Source organism: Geotrypetes seraphini, chromosome 9, assembly GCF_902459505.1.
Source record: "Geotrypetes seraphini chromosome 9, aGeoSer1.1, whole genome shotgun sequence".
Lineage (NCBI taxonomy): Eukaryota > Metazoa > Chordata > Amphibia > Gymnophiona > Dermophiidae > Geotrypetes > Geotrypetes seraphini.
This window is the reverse complement of record NC_047092.1, coordinates 179629914-179654447: the sequence shown is the minus strand read 5'-3', so window position 1 is coordinate 179654447 and position 24534 is coordinate 179629914. Positions and strand designations below refer to the sequence as shown.

Sequence of the window (24534 nt, the reverse complement as noted above, 5' to 3'; positions counted from 1 at the left end):
CGTGCACGCGCGGCTGCGCGAGTCAATCAAACTTCTCCTCTCCTGCAACTTCCTGTTTCCGGTTGCGTCAGAGGAGAAGATTGATTGACTCGCGCAGCCGCGCGTGCACGGATTTTTGAACACGTGCGGCTCGGAAAAAAGAAAGCCGGAAAACTCGAAATTTAAGGTGAGGTGGAGGGAGGGAGCTGGCTAAATGCTACGGGCGGGCGGGCAGTGGCTGCAGGGACCGCGCGATCCTTGATACCTCACTGCGGAGACAAGACCATTCACCGCCCCGCGGGCGGTGAATGGCCTTGTCCCCGTCGCCGCAGCGACTGCTAGTTTTCTTCCCCGTTTTCGGCGGGTGACCCGCGGCTAAAATGCGGTGGCCGCGGGTAAACCGCCACCGTGTCATTCTCTAATGCCTAGCAATGTAACTTAAATCCACGTCTGTTTATTGTTTTTTAATGGGTTAAATGGTATGATAAATGACATAATTAAAAACATTTTAATCGGTAATTTGGGTTGTATACAGAATACAATGCGGCATCTAACTATGCCCAAGCTGAGATGCCCCAATGATGCCTATCTAAAAAGTAGGTGTGGTTTGGAGTGGAGAATAGGTGTGGTCGACTTAGGCATTGATGGGCACCAGAAAATTAGGCCGGCATCTACCTCTAGGACTGTCACTAGGCATACATAATATACACACACACACATATATGCATGTTTGTGCCTATGTTTCTGCGAGTTTGTGCGCTTGTATTAATAGTTTTAAATTTTCAAGTTTTATTTGAAATTTGATATACTGCTTAAAAAATTGACTAAGCGGTTCACAGAATCAGTCATTAAAATCAAGGGGAAGACATTAAACAATTAGAATGTAGTTTCAGCATCAGTGAATACACAAGTAGCATGAGCCCAATTTATCAAGATCTTTTCCCATAGACATAAATGGTGTGGTAGCTGTGTTAGCTCACTTTTAAAAGTAATATATAGAAATAAAACATAAATTAAAATAGATCGATATCCTTTTTTATTGGGTTAAGTGCATTTTTTGATTAGCTTTTGAAGGTAACCCTTCTTCAGATTGGCAATAAGCAAATGTTGACTATCAGAACATACAAGTCAAACATAACAGCATTTCAATGGCAGTCTCACCCCCCTCCCCCCCACTCCCCCGTGAGACCGACATTGGAATGCTTTGGAATTATATATTCTGATATGCCAACATTTGCTTATTTCTGATATGAAGAAGGGTTGCCTTCGAAAATTAATCAAAAAATGCATTTTGTCCAATAAAAAAAGGTTATCAATTTATTGTCATTTACGTTTTGCTGTATTTCTACATATTACCCGCAGACTGGAAAAGAAGAGTCACCAAGACTGATTTAATTAGAGCTTTTCTCCGAGTCAGGTCCTGCTTGACTATCACGTGTAGGATGAGAATGTGAGTGAATATGTCAGTATGTGAATGAGTCGAGCATTTGAATGTAATTGCATTATTGTAAACCACAGCTCTAGGCAATTTAATCTGAGGAAAATATTCAAAACTAGCTGAATCTCTAAACACAGATACCCTACGTTATCTCCCTATTTTCAATCAAATTTAGATTCCTAAGTTTTCTACTGAAAATTCAACTGAATTTAGAATTCTAATACAAACCTAAGCAAATGATTTGTAGGGCAAAATATGGGTTATTAGAAGCCTAAATGCTTACTGCAAAACATCATTGCTTCCCTCGCTAACAGGCCAATTCTCAGAACTCCTGCGAAAGAAAACAACAGCGCAGAAAAAGTTCTCCAAAGCTTAATGGAAAAGATCCTCAAATGATATGACGCTGTAAAAATGAAAGCAAGGCCACAGCAAAGGTTTGCGGTAAGTGCAGTTCTGATGTGCATACACTAGGCAAACCTGACTGAGTACTTTACATCGGTACCGCCTTCTGTATCCTTTTTAATATATATATATATTGTACTTGGAAGGCTTAGATTTAAGCCCAGAAAGCAACTGCCAATGTGTATTTTCTAATCTAATCTAAATCTTGGATTTATATACTGTGTCATCTCCCCAAAAGGAGCTTGACTCAGTTCACATAAAAATCGATAATCAAAGTTAAAGTAGTTATATTAGAGAGAAAAAATAAATTATTAATGAAAACCCTCATCCAACATCTTAGGCCATTATTGAGATGGCTGGGGGAAATCCACTGTTTATTCCTACAACCAGCATAAAATCTGTTTTACTACTTGGGTTCTAGCTAGGTACTTGGGACCTGGGTTGGCCACTGTTGGAAACAGGATCCTGGGCTAGATGGACCATTGGTCTGACCCAGTTTGGCTATTCTTATGTGAGCCAAGTATAGGATAATGAAGCCATTGTGACATCATTGATGAGTTTGGCTTAGGCATTGGTGGAATGAGGCATTATGACATCACAATCTGGAATGTTGCTACTCTTTGGGTTTCTGCCTGGTACTGGGGACCTGGGTTGGCCACTGTTGGAAACAGGATCCTGGGCTTGATGGACCTTCCGTCTATCCCATTATGGCAACTCTTATGTTCTTATGTCAGCCAATAGAACATTCCAGCCATTGTGACATCACTGCTGAGGTTGGCTCTTAGGCATTGGTGGAATGAGGCATTATGACATCACAATCTCAGCTCTGGAATGTTGCTACTCTTTGGGTTTCTACCAGGTACTTCGATTGACCACTGTTGGAAACAGGATTCTGGGCTTGATGGACCTTCAGTCTGTCCCAATACAGCAGCTCTTATGTGAGCTGAGCATGGGACTGTGAAGCCATTGTGACATCACTGCTGAGGTTGGCTCTTAGGCATTGGTGGAATGAGGCATTATGACATCACAATCTCAGCTCTGGAATGTTGCCACTCTTTGGGTTTCTACCAGGTACTTCGATTGACCACTGTTGGAAACAGGATTCTGGGCTTGATGGACCTTCAGTCTGTCCCAGTACGGCAGCTCTTATGTGGGCCGAGTATAGGACAAATCAAGCCATTGTGATATCACTGATGAAGCTGGCTCTTAGGCATTGGTGGAATGAGGCATTATGACATCACAATCTCAGCTCTGGAATGTTGCTACTCTTTGGGTTTCTACCAGGTACTTCGATTGACCACTGTTGGAAACAGGATTCTGGGCTTGATGGACCTTCAGTCTGTCCCAATACAGCAGCTCTTATGTGAGCTGAGCATGGGACAGTGAAGCCATTGTGATATCACTGATGAAGCTGGCTCTTAGGCATTGGTGGAATGAGGCATTATGACATCACAATCTCAGCTCTGGAATGTTGCTACTCTTTGGGCTTCTGTCTGGTACTTGGGACCTGGGTTGGCCACTGTTGGAAACAGGATACTGGGCTTGATGGGTCTTCAGTCTGTCCCAGTATGGCAATCCTTATGCTCTTTTCAGAGGACTGACAGATACGTGCACACAGGCTTTTATCTTTGAGCTGGGAATACTGGGCCTTGGTTGCCTACTGGGGTACAGGAGACAGACCTCAGAGGTCCCTGCATATTGTGCCACAGGGAATAAGACCTACGATATTGGGCCCCATCATTTGTCATTTAATGCAGATCTGTAACATTCTACATGGTCACTGTTGATATTAATTGAACACAGGGATTATTATGGGAAATTTGTTTTTAATACGTGGGTAAAAATTTTGTGCGCTACTTGTCAAGTAATTTAGTAAACACATAAAATATTTACCACGTGCCCACAAAAAATGCAACTATATTCATGCCAATTTCAGTGCATATGGTTTTTTTATTGCTGTAACCTAGGAGGCATCTGCGCTAAACAGTTATAAAGCTGGCAGCGGATGACAGGACAGGATCCATCCATATTAACCAGGCAATAAGCCTCCAGCATTTACCAGTCACTGCTCGGTGAACAGGATATTTCCCTTCTGTAGCCATGTTACAGCTTGAATAAATACTAGAGCAGTTTGCCTCCCAGGACGTATTACCACTGTGACGTCAAAGGTCCGATTTCATTAGACTGTGCATTATCTTTATCTGCTGTCAGTCCACATCTCTCACTCATTTGTAGGTTCTCACAACAACATGCAGTTCCTCTAACTGTACCTGCTTTATGTTTCTTCTTTTTTAAATCATTTTAGTCTCTAAAAATGAGATGCCTACACCCAGAGGCAATGTACTTTAGAGAATGACACGGGGACAAATTTGTTCCCATCCTCACAGGATCTCTATCTCTGAACCTTTCCAGCAAGCTCTGCCTTAGCTGCACACGCCTCGGACACTTATGATTTAGGAATGGGGCAGGGACAGAGCTTGCGAGGATGGGATGGGGATAGAGAGAACCCACAGGGGCGGGAAAAATTTATCCCTGCGTCATTCTCTAACTTGCACCACAGTTTCTGATCTTATAATATGAATTTAAGTGTTTATTTTCTAGCTAATTAAAGATTCTTTAAAGATGCGTAATGGTTTTTATGCAATGATAAGTGCTTTTGGTCCACCCAGGCCAGCCACCATGTCTCCCTGGTCTTACCAGAATAAGTTGTTGCTTCAGAGCCTTCTATCTTTCACAATGAAACTCTCCCATTGCTGATCTTTCTGTACTAACAAAGCACAATATTTTATCCTCAGGAAGGCAGAAAAAGAATCACAACCAACTTTCAAGGGGAAAAAGTATTCTAGCTAAATTATAAGCACAACTTCTTTCAGACTCCCTGGCATGAGTGTTTGTATGTATAAGGCTTTAGCTGCTTATCAACTTGAAGATCATATTTAGTCTAAGGAGTAATATATTTGAGTTAATCTTTTGCCTTTTTTGAAACACAAGGCTGCTGAATGACCTTCCAGTTTCCAAAGAAGAGACATAAATCAGGAATGATAGCCAAGCCCGGCATTCTGATCTCAAGGTACCATACATCACAGGAAGCCAGAAGAGACAGACTGTCAGCTACCGAGTCCTGCATATTACAGGTACCTCATTCCTGCCTCAGGCCAGCTGAAAGACCAATGCAAGCCAGGGGGAAATACACCATTTCAAAATATCCCAAATGTTATGCTGAGGAATAAAATCATTTTGAACTGAAACAAACATGAGCAGGTGAACCCCAAAGGCAGGAAAGCCTGTGGCCCTGATTCTCACTAACATGGCTAATAGTCTGCCTGCAGACGAAACTAGTTTCCTAAGGGAGAAAGGAAAGAGCATTAATGACGCAGCTAGAGAATGACACGGTGACAAAATTCATCACCGTTCCCGTCCCCGCGGATAACTGCGGGAAACCATCTTCATGTCATTCTTTAAGGAGAGAGGGAAGAATCAGAGTATGAATGGCCAGATCTAGAGCTGTCAAGAAAGCAGTCAGAGAAGCCAAACTTCAAACAGAAGAAGATCTAGCACGGAATATTAAAAAGGGGGACAAATCATTCTTCAGGTACATTAGTGACAGGAAGAGAAACAAAGATGGGATAGTACGCCTTAGGCAATCAGACGGAAACTACGCAGAATCTGATAATACCAAGGCAGAACTGCTAAATGAATACTTCTGCTCAGTATTCACCTGTGAAGCACCAGGAGCTGGTCCACAACTACAGCAAATAGACATCCAAAATGACCTGTTTCATGATTACGAGTTTACACCCAGTAGCGTCTACCACGAACTTTCAAGATTCAAAGTAGACAAAGCCATGGGACCAGACAATCTACACCCCAGGGTACTCAGAGAGCTGAGTGAAGTTCTGGCTGAACCACTAGCCGTGCTCTTCAATCTTTCCATGCGCACGGGAAAAGTACCCCTAGACTGGAAAACAGCTAACGTAATTCCACTTCACAAAAAGGGCTGCAGAACAGAGACAGAAAATTACAGACCGGTGAGTCTTACATCCATAGTGTGCAAACTCATGGAAACACTGATCAAACAGAATCTTGACAAAATTCTAGATGAAGAAAATTTACGTGATCCACACCAACACGGATTTACCAGGGGAAGGTCCTGCCAAACTAATCTGATTGACTTCTTTGACTGGGTGACCAGTCATCTGGATGCCGGGGAGTCCCTAGACGTGATATATTTGGACTTCAGCAAAGCTTTTGATAGCGTCCCACACCGCAGGCTGTTGAACAAACTAAAATCGATGGGATTAGGAGATACATTCACTACATGGGTAAAGGATTGGCTAGATGGAAGGATTCAAAGGGTGATGGTAAATGGTACCCCCTCCAAAACGTCAGCTGTGACGAGTGGAGTACCTCAGGGCTCCGTCTTAGGGCCGATACTATTCAATTTATTCATAGGAGATTTGACCCAAGGACTTAGAGGAAAAGTATCACTGTTTGCCGACGACGCCAAACTATGCAACATAGTAGGCAAAAGCAGTGTACCTGACTTTATGACGCAGGACCTACGACAGTTGGAACAGTGGTCATCAACTTGGCAACTAAGCTTCAATGCCAAAAAATGTAAAGTAATGCACCTAGGCAATAAAAACCCACACAGAACTTACACACTAAATGGTGAAACCTTGTCCAGTACCACGATAGAACGTGATTTAGGAGTGATCATTAGCAATGATATGAAGGCTGCAAATCAGGTGGAGAAGGCTTCGTCCAAAGCAAGACAAATGATGGGCTGCATCCGTAGGGGTTTTGTCAGCAGAAAACCTGAAGTCATAATGCCACTGTACAGATCCATGGTGAGACCTCATCTCGAGTATTGTGTTCAATTCTGGAGACCACACTACCGGAAGGATGTGTTAAGGATTGAATCGGTTCAGCGAATGGCTACCAGGATGGTCTTGGGGCTCAGGGATCTCACATATGAAGAAAGACTAAAAAAACTGCGGATGTACTCGCTGGAGGAGCGAAGAGAGAGGGGGGACATGATTGAGACCTTTAAGTATATCACGGGGCGTATAGAGATGAAAGATGATATCTTCAGTCTTACAGGGCCCTCGATAACCAGAGGACATTCGCTGAAAATCAGGGGAGGGAAATTTCAGGGTGATGCTAGAAAGTACTTCTTCACCGAAAGGGTGGTCGATCATTGGAACGAGCTGCCTCAGCAGGTGATTGAGGCCAACAGCGTGTCAGATTTTAAGAGAAAATGGGATATTCACATGGGATCAATAGGGGAGTAGGAGTCAGGGAGTGGGTCATTGGTATGGGCAGACTCGATGGGCTATAGCCCTTTTCTGCCGTCAATTTCTATGTTTCTATGTTTCTAACCACTGACCCGCAAGCTTTGCTCTGAAGAGTGCTGGTGTAGAAGGATTGAAGTTGAGACAGATACTACAGAATGACAGTCTCTGGTATCCAGAGCAGAGATTGTGATGTCATAATGCCTCATTCCATCAGTGCCTAAGAACCAATCACATCAGTGATGTCACAATGGCTTCATTATCCTTGGCTCACATAAGAATCAGAGTATGAATGGCCACAACCACTGACCCTCAAGCTTTGCTTTGAAGAATGCTGGTGTAGAAGGACCGAGGTTGAGATAGACACTAGAAAATGACATGGGATTATTTCCCGCGGTTATCCGCGGGGACGGGAACGGTGATGAATTTTGTCACCGTGTCATTCTCTAGACGCAGCTGTAATGTTAATTCCAAACACACTTCACAATGCTTTTTTTAACCAAAATTATTACAGTTTACGAGGATATGCAAAAGAAGAGCATAAAGGGAAGATTTTCAGACTGTTTAATGTTGAAGCAAAACCAATGGGTACTTCATCCCTGTGGACCTGGTAACTGTCATGGCGTGAAAAAACAGCTCGCTGAATTTCATTGAAAATGCAATGTGGAGATCCAAAGATATAGAGGCGAATTTTGAAAGCACTTAACTTTGTAAGTCTACGATCTCCTTTTACTAAGCTGCGATAGTGGTTTTAGCGCATGCTAAATTGCCCCGCACGCTAGATGCTAACGCCAGCATTGAGCTGGCGTTAGTTCTAGCCGCGTAGCGTGGGTTTAGCGCACGCGGCAATTCTGCGCACACTAAAAACGCTATTGCAGCTTAATAAAAGGAGCCCTAAGTGTTTTGAAAATGAGCCCCATAGCGTATGAATGTGGATAGAGATAGAGAAAGATTGGAGAAACTGGGTCTCTTTTCCCTGGAGAAGAGAAGACTTAGAGGGGATATGATAGAGATTTACAAGACCATGAAAGGCATAGAGAGAGTAGTGAGGGACAGATTCTTCAAACTTTTGAGAAATAAAAGAACAAGAGGGCACTTGGAAAAGTTGAAAGGAGACAGATTCAGAACAAATGCTAGGAAGTTCTTCTTTACCCAACGTGTTGTGGACACCTGGAATGCGCTTCCAGAGGACGTAATAGGGCAGAGTATGGTACTGGGGTTCAAGAAAGGATTGGACAATTTCCTGCCGGAAAAGGGGATATAGGGGTATAGATAGAGGATTACTGCACAGGTCCGGGACCGGTTGGGCCGCCGCGTGAGCAGACTGCTGGGCACGATGGACCTCAGGTCTGACCCAGCGGAGGCATTGCTTATGTTCTTATGTTATGTAACTTACCACCTAAATCTAGGCAGCTCCTTACAAAATTACGTGCGTGCGTGCATGCTCAAGGCCCAGCACAGGAAGCAGATTTTCGGGCACCGGCACCAACGCACAGGACATGCTGGTGCCGGTGCCGATGCGGAGGCTACACTGGAAGTAAGAAGAGGGTTCGGGTGGGTTGGGGGATCTCAGGTTGCGGCGGGGGGGGGGTGCTGGTGGCGGGGGGGGGGTGCCGGATGGCGGCGGGGGGGTGCCGGATCGCGGGGGGGATCAATGCCGGTTCTCGGGGGGGGGGGGGGGAGCAGTGCTGCTGGCCTCGGGGGGGGGTGGGGTGGAGGATGGGAACCTATCAAAGCGAGTTTCCATTATTTCCTATGGGGAAACTCGCTTTGATAAACGAGCATTTTGGATTACGAGCATGCTCCTGGAACGGATTATGCTCGTAATCCAAGGTACCACTGTACTTTGCCAGTAGAGTACATGGGTAGAGTTGGGGTGGAACGTGGACAGTTCACAAGTGCATAGATTATAAAATACTGTATGATAATTCTTGAATTGCGAGAGGGAGGAAAAAAAGCCTCAAACTAATGAAGCAGCATATAACTGTCAGGTCAATTCAACTGCTTTCAGTATTATAGGCATAAAAAAACTCCCTCACATTGCAAACCAGGTTTAAAAATGAAAAAACTGTCGGGACTTATCTTAATAAACGGGATTTCTTTCACGCCAATGTTAGATGACCGTCTATAACTGTCAGCACTACATAAGCCTTTCAGTGCTATTTGAGTGATCAGTAGCAGTATTAGTTATCACCCTCTGTTAACTGTGAATTTTATAAACAGCCCATTTACATGTGTATGTGGCCATGTGCATGTAAAAATGACTTCTTTTTAAAAAAGAAAATTTATATTCTGCATATCCTACAATTTTATGCAGATTAGAAATTATTCAGGTACTCACCCTAACTGTCCCAGTGGGCTCCCATTCTAATGTATCGGGGGGCAGTGGGGATTAAGTGACTTGCCCAGGGTCACAAGGAGCAGGCGGGATTCGAACTCACAACCTCAGAGTGCCAAGACTGTAGCTCTAACCACTGTACCACACACTCCCACAAGGACAGTAAGTTGCTGTGACTTCTTCAGTCTACAGAGACTGTTAAAAGACCTGAAGCACAATATTAACTTGTGTCCTTTCATAATGCCCCAAAGCCTTTGTGAAGCAAGGAAAAATAGGTTACACAGCTCTCAGCAGGAGGGCACCAGCATGGGAATCAAAACAGAAAGCTGCTTACAATGGTTAAACCTGATAAAAGCAGCCTGGAAAGACAGTATGTTCCCTCGCGCAGAGATTTTGTAAAATGTGGTTTCATTAGGTAGCCCTGAGACACCAGTTCTAAATTGACAAATCATTATATTATCACGAGTTGGAATTTGATTGCAAAATTGTAAGCTCTTCGTAATGATACAACGTGAACAACCTAAAAAATGCTTCAGCAATTTGATCCTTCAGGCACTCTTTGTATTTACAGCAGAATTGTCCGACTGTTCAAAGTTGCTGAAATGTATGCGGATTGTGAAAAATTGCAGGCAGACCTTAGGAAATTGGAAAATTGGGTGTCCAAATGGTAAATGGAATTTAATGTGGACAAATGCAAATTGATGCATATTGGGAAGAATAACCTGAATCACAGTTACCGGATGCTAGGGTCCACCTTGGGGATTAGCACCCAAGAAAAGGATCTGGGTATCATTGCAGCGGCAGCCAAAAAAGCAAATAAGATGCTAGGAATTATTTAAAAAGGGATGGTTAACAAGACTAAGAATATTATAATACCCCTATATAGCTCCATGGTGCGACCTCATCTGGAGTATTGCTTTCAATTCTGGTCTCCTTATCTCATGAAAGATATAATGGCACTAGAAAAGGTTCAAAGAAGAGCGACCAAGATGGTAAAGGGGATGGAACTCCTCTCGTAAGAGGAAAGACTAAAAAGGTCAGGGCTCTTCAGCTTGGAAAAGAGACAGCTGAGGGGAGATATGATTGAAGTCTACAAAATCCTGAGTGGAGTAGAACAGGCACAAGTGGATCGATTTTTCACTCCGTCAAAAATTACAAAGACTAGGGGGGTCACTCGATGACGTTACAGGGAAATACTTTTAAAACCAATAGGAGGAAATTTTTTTTCACTCAGAGAATAGTTAAGCTCTGGAACTCGTTGCCAGAGGATGTGGTAAGAGCGGATAGTGTAGCTGGTTTTAGGAAAGGTCTGGACAAGTTCCTGGAGGAAAAATCCATAGTCTGTTATTAAGACATGGGGGAAGCCACTGCTTGCCCTGAATCGGTAGCATGGAATATTGCTATTCCTTGGGTTTTGGCTAGGTACTAGTGACATGGATTGGCCATGAGAACGGGCTTCTTGGCTTGATGGACCATTGGTCTGACCTATGACATCAGACGCAGCCATCATGACCAAAACGTTCTCATGAAAAGGTAAGTTTTAAGTAACACACGGAATTTAAAATAAGACATTCCAAAGTGAGGGTATCAAATCAAAATAAGTTGAGTGACATATGGAAGTGAGTCTTGTCTTGGGCACTGAATTGGTGGGATGAAATAGATTGAAGTGACCGTATAGGCCGGTATGGGATAATGATAGAAGCCAAGTAAGAAGGGAGTCCAATATACATAGTCTTGTAAGCCAGAGAAAAATATTTGTGTTCTATGTGTTATTTCACTGGCAGCCAGTTGTGTTCCTTCAGCAGGGGGGTAAAGCATCATGGGGTGAAGACCTAGAACAATTGCTTTCGCCCACTACTTATGAGGAATTTAGGAAACGTCTAAAAACACACCTGTTCCTAAAGTATCTAGACAACTGATCCTCTCTTCTCTCTCCCCTCTATAGCGATTAACTTGTTTTTTTGATCACTCCCTCCTTAAAAATGGATTTCCTGTCATATTAACCCTCTTTCTTCCTCCCCTCTTAAAGTCAATCAATTTGTACCTTTGCTTAATCTTTGTAAACCGCATAGAACTTCACAGTATTGAGGTATATAAGCTGTTATTATTATTATTATTATTAAATATGATCAAAACATCTTGTGTGAGGTGGAAATAGAGCGCATTAAACTGAGCTCCATTAGAGAATGGTAAGCTGCTTGGCAAGCCAGTACTTCCCATGACAAAACAGAAGGACACCAGAGAGACCAAGCAACATAGAACTCCCTCCTCACAAGAGATATGAAGCCGATGACAAGCCCCATTTCAAAGAAACCATAAAGTACAGGCCCTGTGGTAAAAAAGAAGAAACCAAACAAATCCAAAAGGGTGGGACCCTGGATTCATCTGCAGTGACCAAAGGAAAGAAAATTATCAGGTTAAGACATAACTTTTCCTTCCTTGTCATCAACAGCAGATGACTCCAGACACATATGGGATGTAGCAAAGCAGTCCTCATTACGAAGAGATAAGGAATGGAAGGGAAAGGTCAATGAACCAGAGAAAACTTCAAAAAGTCAAAACCACTCCAACTCCTCAGCCATGAAACTGACCAAGCGAGTCAGAGATCAAGTTAAGGCCATGCTGCAGAGTCCGAATCGAAGCCCACATGAAGGTCCACTTCCCAAGAAGCCTCTGAACTACATTTGGTAAATCTGAGGGATATCACTTCACCCTCAATGAAACCACTGAAGATTTCATTCTCCAATGCTGTGGAACGTTACAGGGCTGGGGTGAATGGTTCGAGTGGAAAGTTCTGGTATTTTGTAGTTTACCTTGGGACAAAAAAATTCTTTTTGCTGTTGAATGAGGTAAACGTAATCTCTCTAAATCTTTGGTTGCTCTGGTCTATTATCCTAGTGCAAAGGACTAATTTTGGAAGGAGGAGAAGATAGAGTTCTTTTTCTGGACAAGAATGGATGCATAAGCACCAACTTTTCAAAATGATTAGGGATGCTTAACACTATACAAATTGCCCCTCCCTGGGCAAAATAAAGGGGGTTCTTCAATACTCGGGGTGCTGAGCACCCGTTGGCACCTATAAATGGCTGTGCTTTGAATTCATTAAGATAAGAGATGCCCACAAATACATTCCTGAAGTAAGAACCACAAAACTACACTTTGGAAAATATATTCCTTTTCCAGAAGGCAATATATTAAAAGATTGTTACCTTCATCTGAAACCGCTACATGGGCTTCTTCTAGATTTAGAGAGATAAATAAAACAACCACATATTCCCATCTTGCTCTTCACCATTCCCTCCCCCAGCCACCCCCCAAGGATTTTACATGTTATTTTTCCATTCCTTTTTTTCCCCATCGGCACACAGCTGAAACAGACACAAAATGCTCTTAACAACTCAAGCGGCTGAGAGCAATTGGGAAAGTGTCTGAAAGCTGGAAATATATACTAGTTATTTCATTTCTCTTATACTCAGTGTTCTCCCCAGCGCTTTTCAGCCGGGCGCTCCGCCCAGCAAATTTACATTACCGCCCGGCTGTCATCTGCCGAAATCTGTTGCCATCACTGCTTAACGCGAGCCTGAAGAGCCGCCGAAAGACTCCCGCCGGACTTTAAACAAAACAAAACTCAGCAAGCGACTCGAACCCGGCTTCCCTCCGAAACCGTAAGTTACGTTGGGGGGGGGGGGGGTAGGGGGGTAGGTAAGAGAAGCCGGCACGGACCATTAGAGCCCTGGAGCATGCGGGAGATAGGCCAGCCACGGAGGGAAGCTTACTTGCTCTTGCTTACTTCGGGCCTTTCTCGCTGCCGGGTCCTGCCTACTTTCTGTTTCCGCGAAGGCAGGACCCCTCAAAGAGAAAGGCCCGAAGTAAGCAAGAGCAGCAAGTTGTAAGCTTCCCTCTGTCGCTGACGTTTGGGAGATAGGTCAGCGACGAAGGGAAACTTGCAACTTGCCTTTGTCTGTAGCGAATCTGCCGGGAGTGTGAGACGGGGGGGGGGGGGGGGAGTGAATGGGAGGAGAAATGCTGCTGTACCCAATTAGAGGGGGATGGGGAAGAGAAATGCTGGTGCTTCTGCTGTACCCAATTGGGGAGAGGGGGGTTAAGAGAAATGCTGCTACTGTACCCAACAGGGGGAGGGGGAAGAGTCATGTTGCTGCACCCAATTAGGGGGGAGGGTGAAGAGAAATGCTGCTTCTGTTGTACCAAATTGGGGGGAGGAAAGAGAAATGCTGATGATACTGCTGTACCCAATGGAGGGAGGGGAAGAGAAATGCTGCTGCACCCAATTGGGGAGAGAGAGGGAAGGAGGGAGAAGGAAGATCAGGAAAAGGAGGAAAGAGATGCAAAGACCATGGGAGGGAGGGAAAGGAGATACCATACCATGGAGTGGAAGAGAGAGATGTCAGGGCATATTGGGGGGGGGAAGCAGGGCCGGATTAAAGGATAGGCCCAGTAGGCACAGGCCTAGGGCCTGAAATGGTCAGGGAGGCCCGCCAGTGCTGTGCTTTGGAGCCTCACCCTTGCTGGATTCACTGGCAGCAGCAGCAGCCTCATCATCATCCCGGGCGCCCCCCCAAAACCCGATCCGACCCTCCTATCTCTCCCTCCTTCCCTCATCGATGACGTGCCAGAGGGAATCACGGCAGGAGAAAGCCCTGAAGCAGCCTGTTTAGAGTAGAGCAGGGCTGTTTAGAGTCTCATGATGTTAGGGAGGGAGAGATAGGAGGGTCGTGGTGGGGGGGGGGAGAGTAGCAGTTTGCCCCGGGTGCTCGGCCTGGCGTCATGAACTTCTTCGGCTAGCAACAGCATTTACAATTCATTGCTGTTGCCAGCTTCAGGCCTTCTTCTCTGCCGGATCCTGCCTACTTCTGTTTCTATGAAGGCAGGACCCGACAGAGAAGAAGGCCCGAAGTTGGCAACAGCAGCGAATTGTGAATGCTGCTACCTGAAGAAGTTCATGACACCAGGCCTTGGGTTACAGAAGGAGGAAAGGGAGCAGAGGGGGAGAGACTTGCTGCACCCAACTGGAGGGAGAAAGAAGATGAGGGAGGGAATGAAACGAAATGCCAGGGATTGGAGGGAAGGATGAAAGTATGCCAGACCAAGGGGAAAGGAAGGAGAAGATGTCAGAGCATGGAGGGGGAGGGAGAGATGGAAGAAAAGGAAAGACGTGAGATGCCAGAGAATCAGGGAAGGGAAGATACCAGACTGTGGGGTGTGAATGAAAGAAAGGAGAAGAGAGAGTTGCCAGAGCATAGGGGACGGGGTGTTGACAGAGAGAGAAAAATGGAGAGGTGGCAGAACTGAAATCAATCATGTACAAAGGAGAAGAGAAGGGGCACAGGATAGACAGTTTATTGAAGGAGCATAAAAAGAGGGAAGATGCCATATGGAACGGGGAGAGGGTGGACAGTGGATGGAAGGGGCTGATGCTGCATGGAAGACAAAGCGGACAGATGCTGGCTAGAAAGAAGAGTGAAGACAAGATGATTAAAGCAGAAATGACAAAAGGTAGAAAAAAATTTTTTTGTTGCTTTACGTAGAATCAAGTAGTATTGTATCTATTGATTAAAGTTTATAAATAGGAAATATAAATAAGGCAGTTTTTTGGGGACTAAACCCCTTTCCTCAGGTCAGGTCAGGACAGGGTAATATAACAGCAGGGGTGCCCAAATGGTCGAGTGCGATCGACCAGTAGATCGCAAAGGCAACGTGAGTCGATCGCGTTTCCTTGGCAATCTTTTTCTTCCTGCCTCCCTAAGCCAGGCCAGGTGCGTACAAGCGCCGGACTCACAAGACTACACCTCCGACATCAATTCTGATGTCAGAGAGGAAGTTCTGGGTCAGCCAATCGCTGCCTGGCTGGCCTGGAACTTCCTCTCCAACGTAAGAATTGACATCAGAGGTGAAGTCTTGTCAGTCCGGCGCTTGTACATTCCTGGTCTGGCTCGTGGAAGCAGGGAAAAATCGGCATTAGGGGGTAGGGAAAGAATCGGGGAAGTGGAGAAATTGGCGCGATGGCTTGGGGGGCAGGGGGAGAGAGAAAGAAAGAGAGACAGAAAGAAAAGGGGAGGGGCAGAAAGAAAAAAATATTGGATTTATAGTCAGAAGAAGGAAGTGCAAACAGAGACTCATGAAATCACCAGACAAAAAGGAAAACTGATTTTATTTTCAGTTTAGTAATCAAAATGTGTCTGTTTTAAGAATTTATATCTGCTGTCTATATTTTGCACTATGGCCCCCTTTTACTAAACCATAATAGCGGTTTTTAGCGCAGGGAGCCTATGAGCATCGAGAGCAGCGCAGGGCATTCAGTGCATCTCCCTACTCTAAAAACCAGTATTGCGATTTAGTAAAAAGGGAGGGGGTATATTTGTCTATTTTTGTATAGTTGTTCCTGAGGTGACATTGCATAGAATCGTCTGCCTTGACCTCTTTGAAAACCCGCGGAATATAAATGATAATTAACATTTTCTCTGCATACAGTGTGCTTTGTGTTTTTTAAAAATTTTTATTGTTGGTAGATCATTTTGACTTGGTCATTTTAAAAGTAGCTCGCAAGCCCAAAAAGTGTGGGCACCCCTGCTGTAGAGCCATTTCATGTATGATTGGATGAGCTATATTTATCTTTTTTTTTAGTTGTTTAAATTCATGCAGAAATAAATGGCTAGATTGAACCTAATGACTTCATTAATGCCTTTCCCTTTTTTAAACCTCTATACCATTTGAAAGAGGGCAAATACTTCTTAAATTTAGTAAAAATATTCTGGCACAAATGTCAACCCTTAAAAAAGGAAGTCATATTGAGCATTGGAAAATAATAATAATAATTAACTAATAAAAATAGTATACATTTAGGGCTCCTTTTACTAAGTTACGATAGTGGTTTTAGTGTGCGCTTAGCGCGCGGAGGAATTGCCATGTGTGCTAGATGCTAACGCCAACATTGAGTTGGCGCTAGTTTTCCCACGTAGCACAGGGGTTTGAGCGTGCTAAAAATGCTAGCGCACCTTAGTAATAGAGGGGGTTAATTTTCCCCACCACCAAATTTCCTCATCCCGCCCCACCCGGCTACTTTTTCATGCCACCCGGTTGGAAAAAATTTCTGGGGAGAACACTGTATACTCTTTACATGCTTTTAAAGACTCATTTGCAGGGCCAGGCACTGCCTTGGGAAAAGACCCTGGTTTTATACTCAAGGTGGGAAGAAGGCATTGGGGATCTTGCTTGCGAGGAACATGTAATGGCCAGATCAAGTTTCAAGTTAATTTCTTATTTGATACGAGCCGGCCATGTGAACAGTCACTGGATCACAGCTCGGGTGCACAACCCCCCAGTCGACGACTTCTGTAACAAGAACCTGAATAAATATACTTGTGGGTATATAATATATAGGGGCAGACTACGAATGAGGGCTGCAGCAGAAAAAAAGCCAAGCCAAAAAAGATTAATTAGCCTCATTACAGTCCTGGGTTTAAAACCTGTGCTGTAGGGGTTCACAGTCATTTGCGCGCGGGACAAAGCCACGCCGACATTTGAGCCCAGACAATTGGGCGCAAGATTGCAGCGCGCCGCTGGAAAAGTTAATTTTAAAGAGCTCCGACGGGGGGTGTGGGGGGGAACCCCACCAGTTTACTTAATAGTATTCGCGCTGCCATGGGGGAGTTGGAACCCCCCATTATAGGTGCCTAAGGTTTTGGTTATACCTGCTGCACGCCTAGGTGTAAGTTGGCCCACCTCCCGCCCACCATTCACCCTTTCCCCTCCTCTAAACACGCCTCTTTTCTCTCTGTGCGTTTAGAGGCAGGGGAAAGGCCTAAGCTGGGTTTAGATACGTCTAAAACCAGCTTTGATTATGGCTATTTGGAGGATCAGGCTTTTTGATCATCCAAGTAGCCATTTAGGACACTTTTTAGACTTTTTTTTTTTTTTTTTATTATGAACCCCATAACTATTTGACAAATTTGTAACCCAAGCGTACATTCTAGAACAGTGGTTCCCAACCCTGTCCTGGAGGAACACCAGGCCAATTGGGTTTTCAGGCTAGCCCTAATGAATATGCATGAAGCAAATTTGCATGCCTATCACTTCCATCATATGCAAATCTCTCTCATGCATATTCATTAGGGCTAGCCTGAAAACCCGATTGGCCTGGTGGTCCTCCAGGACAGGGTTGGGAATCACTGTTCTAGAAAATGATGTATCTTTTTAACTGTATATTCGCTGGATGTTCAGCCTCATCTGCTGTGAACCGCCTAGAACCATTCGTAGTCTGGCGGTATATAAAAATAAATTATTATTATAGAGGAAACAACTTTTTCCCGATTTTTTAGGAAAAAGTTAAGTTTTCTGTATAATGCACCCTCAATGGCAGCATGAACAGTATTAAGTAAAGTGGGGGGGGGTTCCCCACCCCCACACACCCCGTCAGATTTCTTTAAAATTAAGTTTTACAGTGGGGCGCTGGAGTCTTGCACGTAATGTGCTGAAATGTTGGCGCGGCTTTGTCCAGTCACTGCTGTAGGAGAGGTGCAGCTAGTTGTGTGCGCTGCTTTGAAAGGTCAGGGATGTGAATGTATTAAACAGCACCAGAAGAGAAGGAACGTGCCCAAGGGCGATATTCTCTGGTGGAATGTGAAATCCTTCCGAACATTTTCTAGTTCAGCTTTGCTCCTAACAATCAAACAGATTCACAACCTTCTCAAATTTCACCAGAGCTCCAAAAATGTTGCAAGACCTCGGCAGCCAGCAAAGGCCCAAATTCACTAAGCAAACCGATCGTGTACCAATCGGTTTGCGATTCCTTTGCGACCAAATTTCCCTCCAACCCCATTCACTAAAGCCTGTAGCGATCCTCCCATGCAAATTAGCAAAACCCCATGCAAAACAGCCAAGCGATTGATTCACTAAGAATTGCTTGGCTATTTTGAGTCGGGTTTTACTACTGACAAACCCGACTGCTCAGACCTGTCGGTAACTGAGTTACCGTCAGGTCCGCAGGCCTGCCTGTCTCTTTTATTCATTTGCACACGTAAAGTATCTGCCCCATAAAAAATAAAAAAGACAGGCAGGCCTGTCAAAAAAAAATGTGCCCCACACACACAAACGCGCCCCCCCTCCCCCCAGAGAAAAGAGCAGGATGGATGCCAACTCCCCCCTGCCATCAGCGTTTCAAAAAAATCTTTTAGGTACCAATTTTCTAACCAAGGCCTAGATGCATTAAGAGGATTGGTAAGACCACGTGGATCTGCACTGATCTGATTTTTTTGGTTGATTCAGAAAGATGCACTAAAAGGTCTGCATGCAAATGATTTACCCGGATGTACGTCGTGACGGTTCAGAAAATCATGGGATGAACACAGAGGATCTAGAATCAGAAAATAATAGTAAATACTGAAGGACTAAGGCCAGTACTGGGCAGACTGTGTCTGTATATGGCCATTTGGGGGGGGATGGGCTGGGGAGGGTGTCAATGGCTGGGAGGGTGTAGATGGACTGGAGTGAGCTTTGACGGAGACTTCTGTAGTTGAAACCTAAGAACAGAGCTTTGGATTCTCACCCAGAAATAGCTAAGAAGAAGAAGAAATTTTTTTTTTTCTAATTGAATCAGGTTGGGCAGACTGGATGGACCATTTGGGTCTTTATCTGCCATCATCTACCATGTTACTATGTAATCCCCATCTCTGCCATCTGATGATCACTGAAAGCAACTCTCACACATACACAGAGCCAGCAGGGGAAGCCCAAAGAGCTGAGAGGCAGGCGAAGTCCAAAAAGCTGCCTCCTGCCATTCAACTGTTCGGGGAAGGAAATTTTTTTATTATTTTTTTTTTTTAATGGGCACAGATGCTGTGCACACATACAATATCTGTCCCATTAAAACAATAAGGAAAAAAAAGCACCCCCACTGATGATGGCTCTCCCCACGATCCGCCCCTCCCCCCAGCAAAAATGGCAGGAAGAATGCCCACTTCCTCCTGCAACGCCGACCCTCCCAGGCCGTGAAAGAAAATTGGCAGGAGGGATGTCTACTTCCTCCTGCCATGCTGACCACCCTCCCCCTGCGGCAGTGAAATGGCTTAAGGGATACCCAGTCCCTCCTGCCAAAGGCCCACCCCTGCTCCAGGCAACCCCCAAACATCCACTACCCTCCCCCTCCCCTACCCCCCATGAAAAAAAAGGCAGGAAGGATGCCCACTCCCTCCTGCCACTGGAGGTCCCCCAAACCCCTCCCCCCCGGTACTTTTTTAGAGAAGTTGGAACGGAAGGGAAGCTCAGTCTATCCCGCTCGTAGGCCCGCCACTTCAAAATTGCAGGCCTTTCCCTCCCCCGTACATCATGCTATTGCCACCTCTGCCCTCAGCAGCAGTGATCTTTGCAAAAGTGCTGTAGATAGGGTGGCAGGACTCTCAGAGTCGGTGGATGCAGGAGCATTCATTTGGTGTCACACAGCCATAAGCCAAATTCTGCATTTGCTAGTTTCGGGTATTTGGTTTGAGAAATAGGTCTCGGACAGAGGAGCCAACTTTTCAAAATGACTGGGGGTGCTAAACCCAATATAAAGTACCCCTCCCCAGACACAGTCAAAGAGTTTGTTTAATATTTGGGGTGCTCAAGCAGCCACAGTGTTGGCTGCGATGATGTTGCACTTCAATGATAAACACAGGAAGAACTGTGAGATTTAAGCAAAACTAAAGCAAAGAAAGAGAATGCTATAAGAATATTTTTTTTTAAAAAGTGACTTGGAGGATCAAATGCGCTTGGAAATAAAAAGACAGAGCAAACAATCACCTTCCCCCTTCATTTCTTGCTGTCCTCATTATGTTGAGGCATTTGCTTTGTATGTCCAAAGGTTTTTCCTGTAAGTAATTACCGTATTTTCATGCATATAACGCGTGCGTTATACACAATTTTTACAAACCGTGCATAACCTTGTGTGTTATACGCGTGAGCGCGTTTTACAACTTTTTTTTTACATAGTTCCCCCCCCCCGACGTCCGATTCACCCCCCCCCCCCCGCAGGACCGCTCGCACCCCCACCCCGAAGGACCGCTCGCACGCACCCGCACCCCCACCCCGAAGGATCGCTCGCACACACTCCCACCCATCCGCACCCCCACCCTGAAGGACCGCTCGCACCCCCACAGCCTCCTGACCCCCCCCCCATCATGTAGAAGCTCCTACCGGTGTCCTGCTGCTTCCTCTTGGCGGTCCCGGCCCTTCTGTGAGCCCTGCGTCCGCGCTGCTTCCTCTTCCGGCGGTCCCGCCCTTTCTCTGACGTCAGAGAAAGGGCGGGACCGCCGGAAGAGGAAGCAGCGCAGACGCAGGGCCGGGACTGCCAAGAGGAAGCAGCAGGACACCGGTAGGAGCTTCTACATGATGAGGGGTGGGTCGGGAGGCTGTGGGGGTGCGAGCGGTCCTTCAGAGTGGGGGTGCGGGTGGGAGAGCGTGCGAGCGGTCCTTCGGGGTGGGGGTGGGAGTGCGTGCGAGCGGTCCTTCGGGGTGGGGGTGCGAGCGGTCCTGCGGGGGGGTGAATCAGACGTCGGGGGGGGGGGCATCAGGCTTTCAGGGTGGGGACAGGACTTCAAGGGGGAGAGGAGAGTCGGGGCGGGCGAAAAGAGAGTCGGGGTGGCCAGAGGAGAGTCGGGGCGGGCGAAAGGAGAGTCGGGCGGCGACGGGAGAGTCGGGGCAGCATGCGCGGTATATAAAATTTTTTTTACATATATTTCGGTTTCCCGCGCGCTATACCCGTGTGCGCGTTTTACACGAGTGCGCGTTATCTACGTGAAAATACGGTATTACTAACACATATTCAACACACACTGGTATAATGCAACTGCACTTAACACAATTTCTTCCAATCTAAAGCACTGTGAATGCCACCAGAGAAATCCATTTCTTGCCGAAAACCTGAGGGCTCAGTGACCTGGTGCTATATGCATGGCTGGCTAAGGAGAACCTCAGGGGTCAAGTCTGCCCACTTTTCCAGCTGCAGACCTTACTTGGATTTCTAATTTATCTCTTTTTCTTGCCATTACTCTTTCCAAAGCATGCTTGAATTTGGCCACATTTAGCTACCTTGTGGTTCAGAAATACTTCCTCAGCATCTCTCTAGTTTCATCTCTGAGCTTCCTTGTTGCCTTCTACGCATAGGAAGGACCATTTTAGCTCATTTCAGAAAAAAAATTAACCCCATTTTACTAAGGTGCGCTAAGCATTTTTAGCGCTTGCTAAATCTACATGCGCTCCATAGACTAACATGCAGGCGTTAGCATTTAGCGTGTGGTTAGTGCGCGCTAAAACGCTTAGCGCACATTTGTAAAAGGAGCCCTAAGTTTATCCAGACTGAATGGAGGCACTCTGGGAGCTGAACTCGGGGAGGGGTTTGCATTTGGGCGGTGCATATTTTTGAAAATATCTGCAAAATAACCCAGAAAATGTATGCGTGCCAAAAACCAAGTACAAATCTACGCACAAGTACTCCCTGGGACAATTACAAAATTATAAACTGAATGCCACGGTGATATATGGAGATTTACTGATAGGTGGTTGATACTGAATATTGTAATGAAAGGGTTTATTATCTAGGAATTCTATAATTGTAATAGCTTTTATTATGACAGTGAATCAAGTTTTTCAAGTTTTTATTGATATTTGATGAATCGCTTATTCAATTTGCTAAGCGATGTACAACTTTCTAAAAAACATGGTTATAAAAACCAACAAAATAACATCAGACTTACAAGTATAAAACAAACATGAGTTAAGGAGGATAGGAGGGAAAAGTTACAATTCTTTGTTAGAGAGAATAAACAAAAAGGGGAAAGACGAAAGGGAGGGTAAAAAGTTAAAAACCTAAAGCATTTGGTCGTATGTCTAAGATTTAAATGTTGAATGCGTCTTTAAAAAGAAAGGTTTTTAGGATTTTTTGAAGGAAGTAAGATCCTTTTCTTCTCTAATATATTGAGGTAATGAGGAGCCATTACCGAAAACATATCGTGCCTTCTAGTGTCTACAATTTTCAGGGAAGGGATAGTTAAGAGATTTTGAGAAGTCGACCGAAGAGACCGAGGGGTATTATGAGAGATGAGCATTCTAGATACAAATTGGGATTCGTTAAAAATTAACGTTTTATATACTAAAAGTAATACCTTGAAGGTTATTGTATTGTGTGATGTTTTTAGCACTTCGGTTTGAGTGACATATCAAGTATTCAAATCAAACATACTATTTGTTTTGAAAATGACATGTGTGCTCAGTTAAAAGTTTATCCTGTACAAGGATATGGAAACTGACAAATCCTGGGATTGTTGGGCCACGGGCAATTCTTGCGCAAAAGCGAGAATATTTTCTTCTTGGCACTAGAATTGCAAATTATGATGTACTAGTCTTATAGCCCATTACATTAACGGATGCTAGAATTTATGTGTATGTGTCTGTCTTTATTTCTTTCTCTCTCTCTCCTTAGCCGCTTTCTGTATTTCTGTCTTTCTTTCTTTTTCCTTGGCTGTCCACTACCATCCCGCACCCCTCCTGACGCAACTCCCGCTGTCTTTCTTTCTGTCTGTCTCTGTCCCTGGCCCCCTTTGTCTGTTTGTCTTTCTGTATATCTCCCTGCCCCTGTGTCTTTCTTCTTTTCTTTCTGTCTCCCTTCCTCCCTCTGTCTGTCTGTCCAAAGCAGCATTTCCTCCCCCTTCCATTTCCCAACCCCCACACCAGTTCCCTGTGCAGCAGCATTAGCGTTTCCTCTACCCCCTTTCCCTTCCCACAGTGGCGACTACAAACGCGGGCCCGAGTCCTTTGCCGCCCCCCCCCTTCCCTTCCCTTCCTTTGGGTCCGACTACACATGGCGATTCAAGCAGCATGTGCCGCAGTCTTCACACGCTGCTTCGGGTCCTTCTACTGCCCTGATTTACTCTGGCACGTCCAGAGCAAATCAGGGCAGTAGAAGAGCCCGAAGCAGCGTGTGAAGACTGTTGCACACGCTGCTTAAATCGCCAGTCGGGCCCGCGGGAAGGGAAGGGGGAGGCGGCAAATGACTCAGGTCCTGGGCAGCGGAAAGTTGCTGGGCTCCGCAGGCCTCCCCACCCCACCATCCTAACGTCAAACTGATACCTGAAGGCGCCCACCACCACCACCACTTCCGCAGCTCGCTCGCGCTTCGGCCGGTAGGGCCATATTGTAAAGTGGAGAGCAGGGAAGCTTTTGTGATGCGCGAACACGCGGCGCGAGTGCGCATGTCTTTCAACAGGGAGCAGGACAGATCGTAAGCCGCGCATGCGCACTTCCTATGTGTCGCTACAGCTCACGGAAAACCGGCGCACACTTAGGAAGTGCGCATGCGCGGCCTAGCGTTTTATTATATTAGATGCTTTCTGTCTACAGGGAAGGAACTTTACATCCCCTTCTAACCAGATCATTTTGAACATGGTAACTATCTTTTTTTCCCCCTTTCTGTTTCAATTCCCGCCAATGCTCAGGCTTGTCCAAAATAAACAATATCAACACATTGTTCCAGCGTGAGTCAACAGGGTGAATTACAGTGCAGTCCATCCTGTTTGTACCGTGACAGTCTTTTCTTCCTGTCTGCAGGATATGACTGCCCTCTTTTGCAGCTTCCAACAGTGCCTCATGTTTGTAAAAAGACAAATGTTTCCTAGAACCGAGACTACAACATACAAACGGTAAAGGCTTCTTTAGTAAAGCAGTAACCAAAAACCACTCAGGATCTACCTCATTTAATCTTTCTGTATGTATATAACATCCCAGTAATGAACTTGACAAGGATATGTCACAGTCTGATGCTGCAGAAAATAGCTTGAAGTAAGCTACATCAGACAAGAATGTCAGAAAGCAAATGCACTGTCAAGAAACAGCGGAATATAAATCCTGTTTGTCTTATTCCATTAGTATTCTTTGGCTGCTCCAGCAGCAAATGAAATCATGCCACATTCAAGTGAAAAACTGTCTGACAGCCTGTCTTCCCAATTACACAGCTTGCTTCCAGGAAAACGACAAAAAACATCCACATTCTTCTCAAGAAATAAGAGAATTTGTACCAAGTGTTGAGTAGGACGACG

The 24534-nt window shown here is 45.2% G+C and overlaps 1 protein-coding gene across 1 annotated transcript in view; it reads right to left on the bottom strand.

Annotated features, from left to right (window-relative positions):
* Window positions 1-24534, bottom strand: part of XXYLT1 (xyloside xylosyltransferase 1) — a 135080-nt gene that overhangs the window by 40546 nt on the left and 70000 nt on the right. The gene's annotated exons all lie outside the window — the stretch shown is intronic.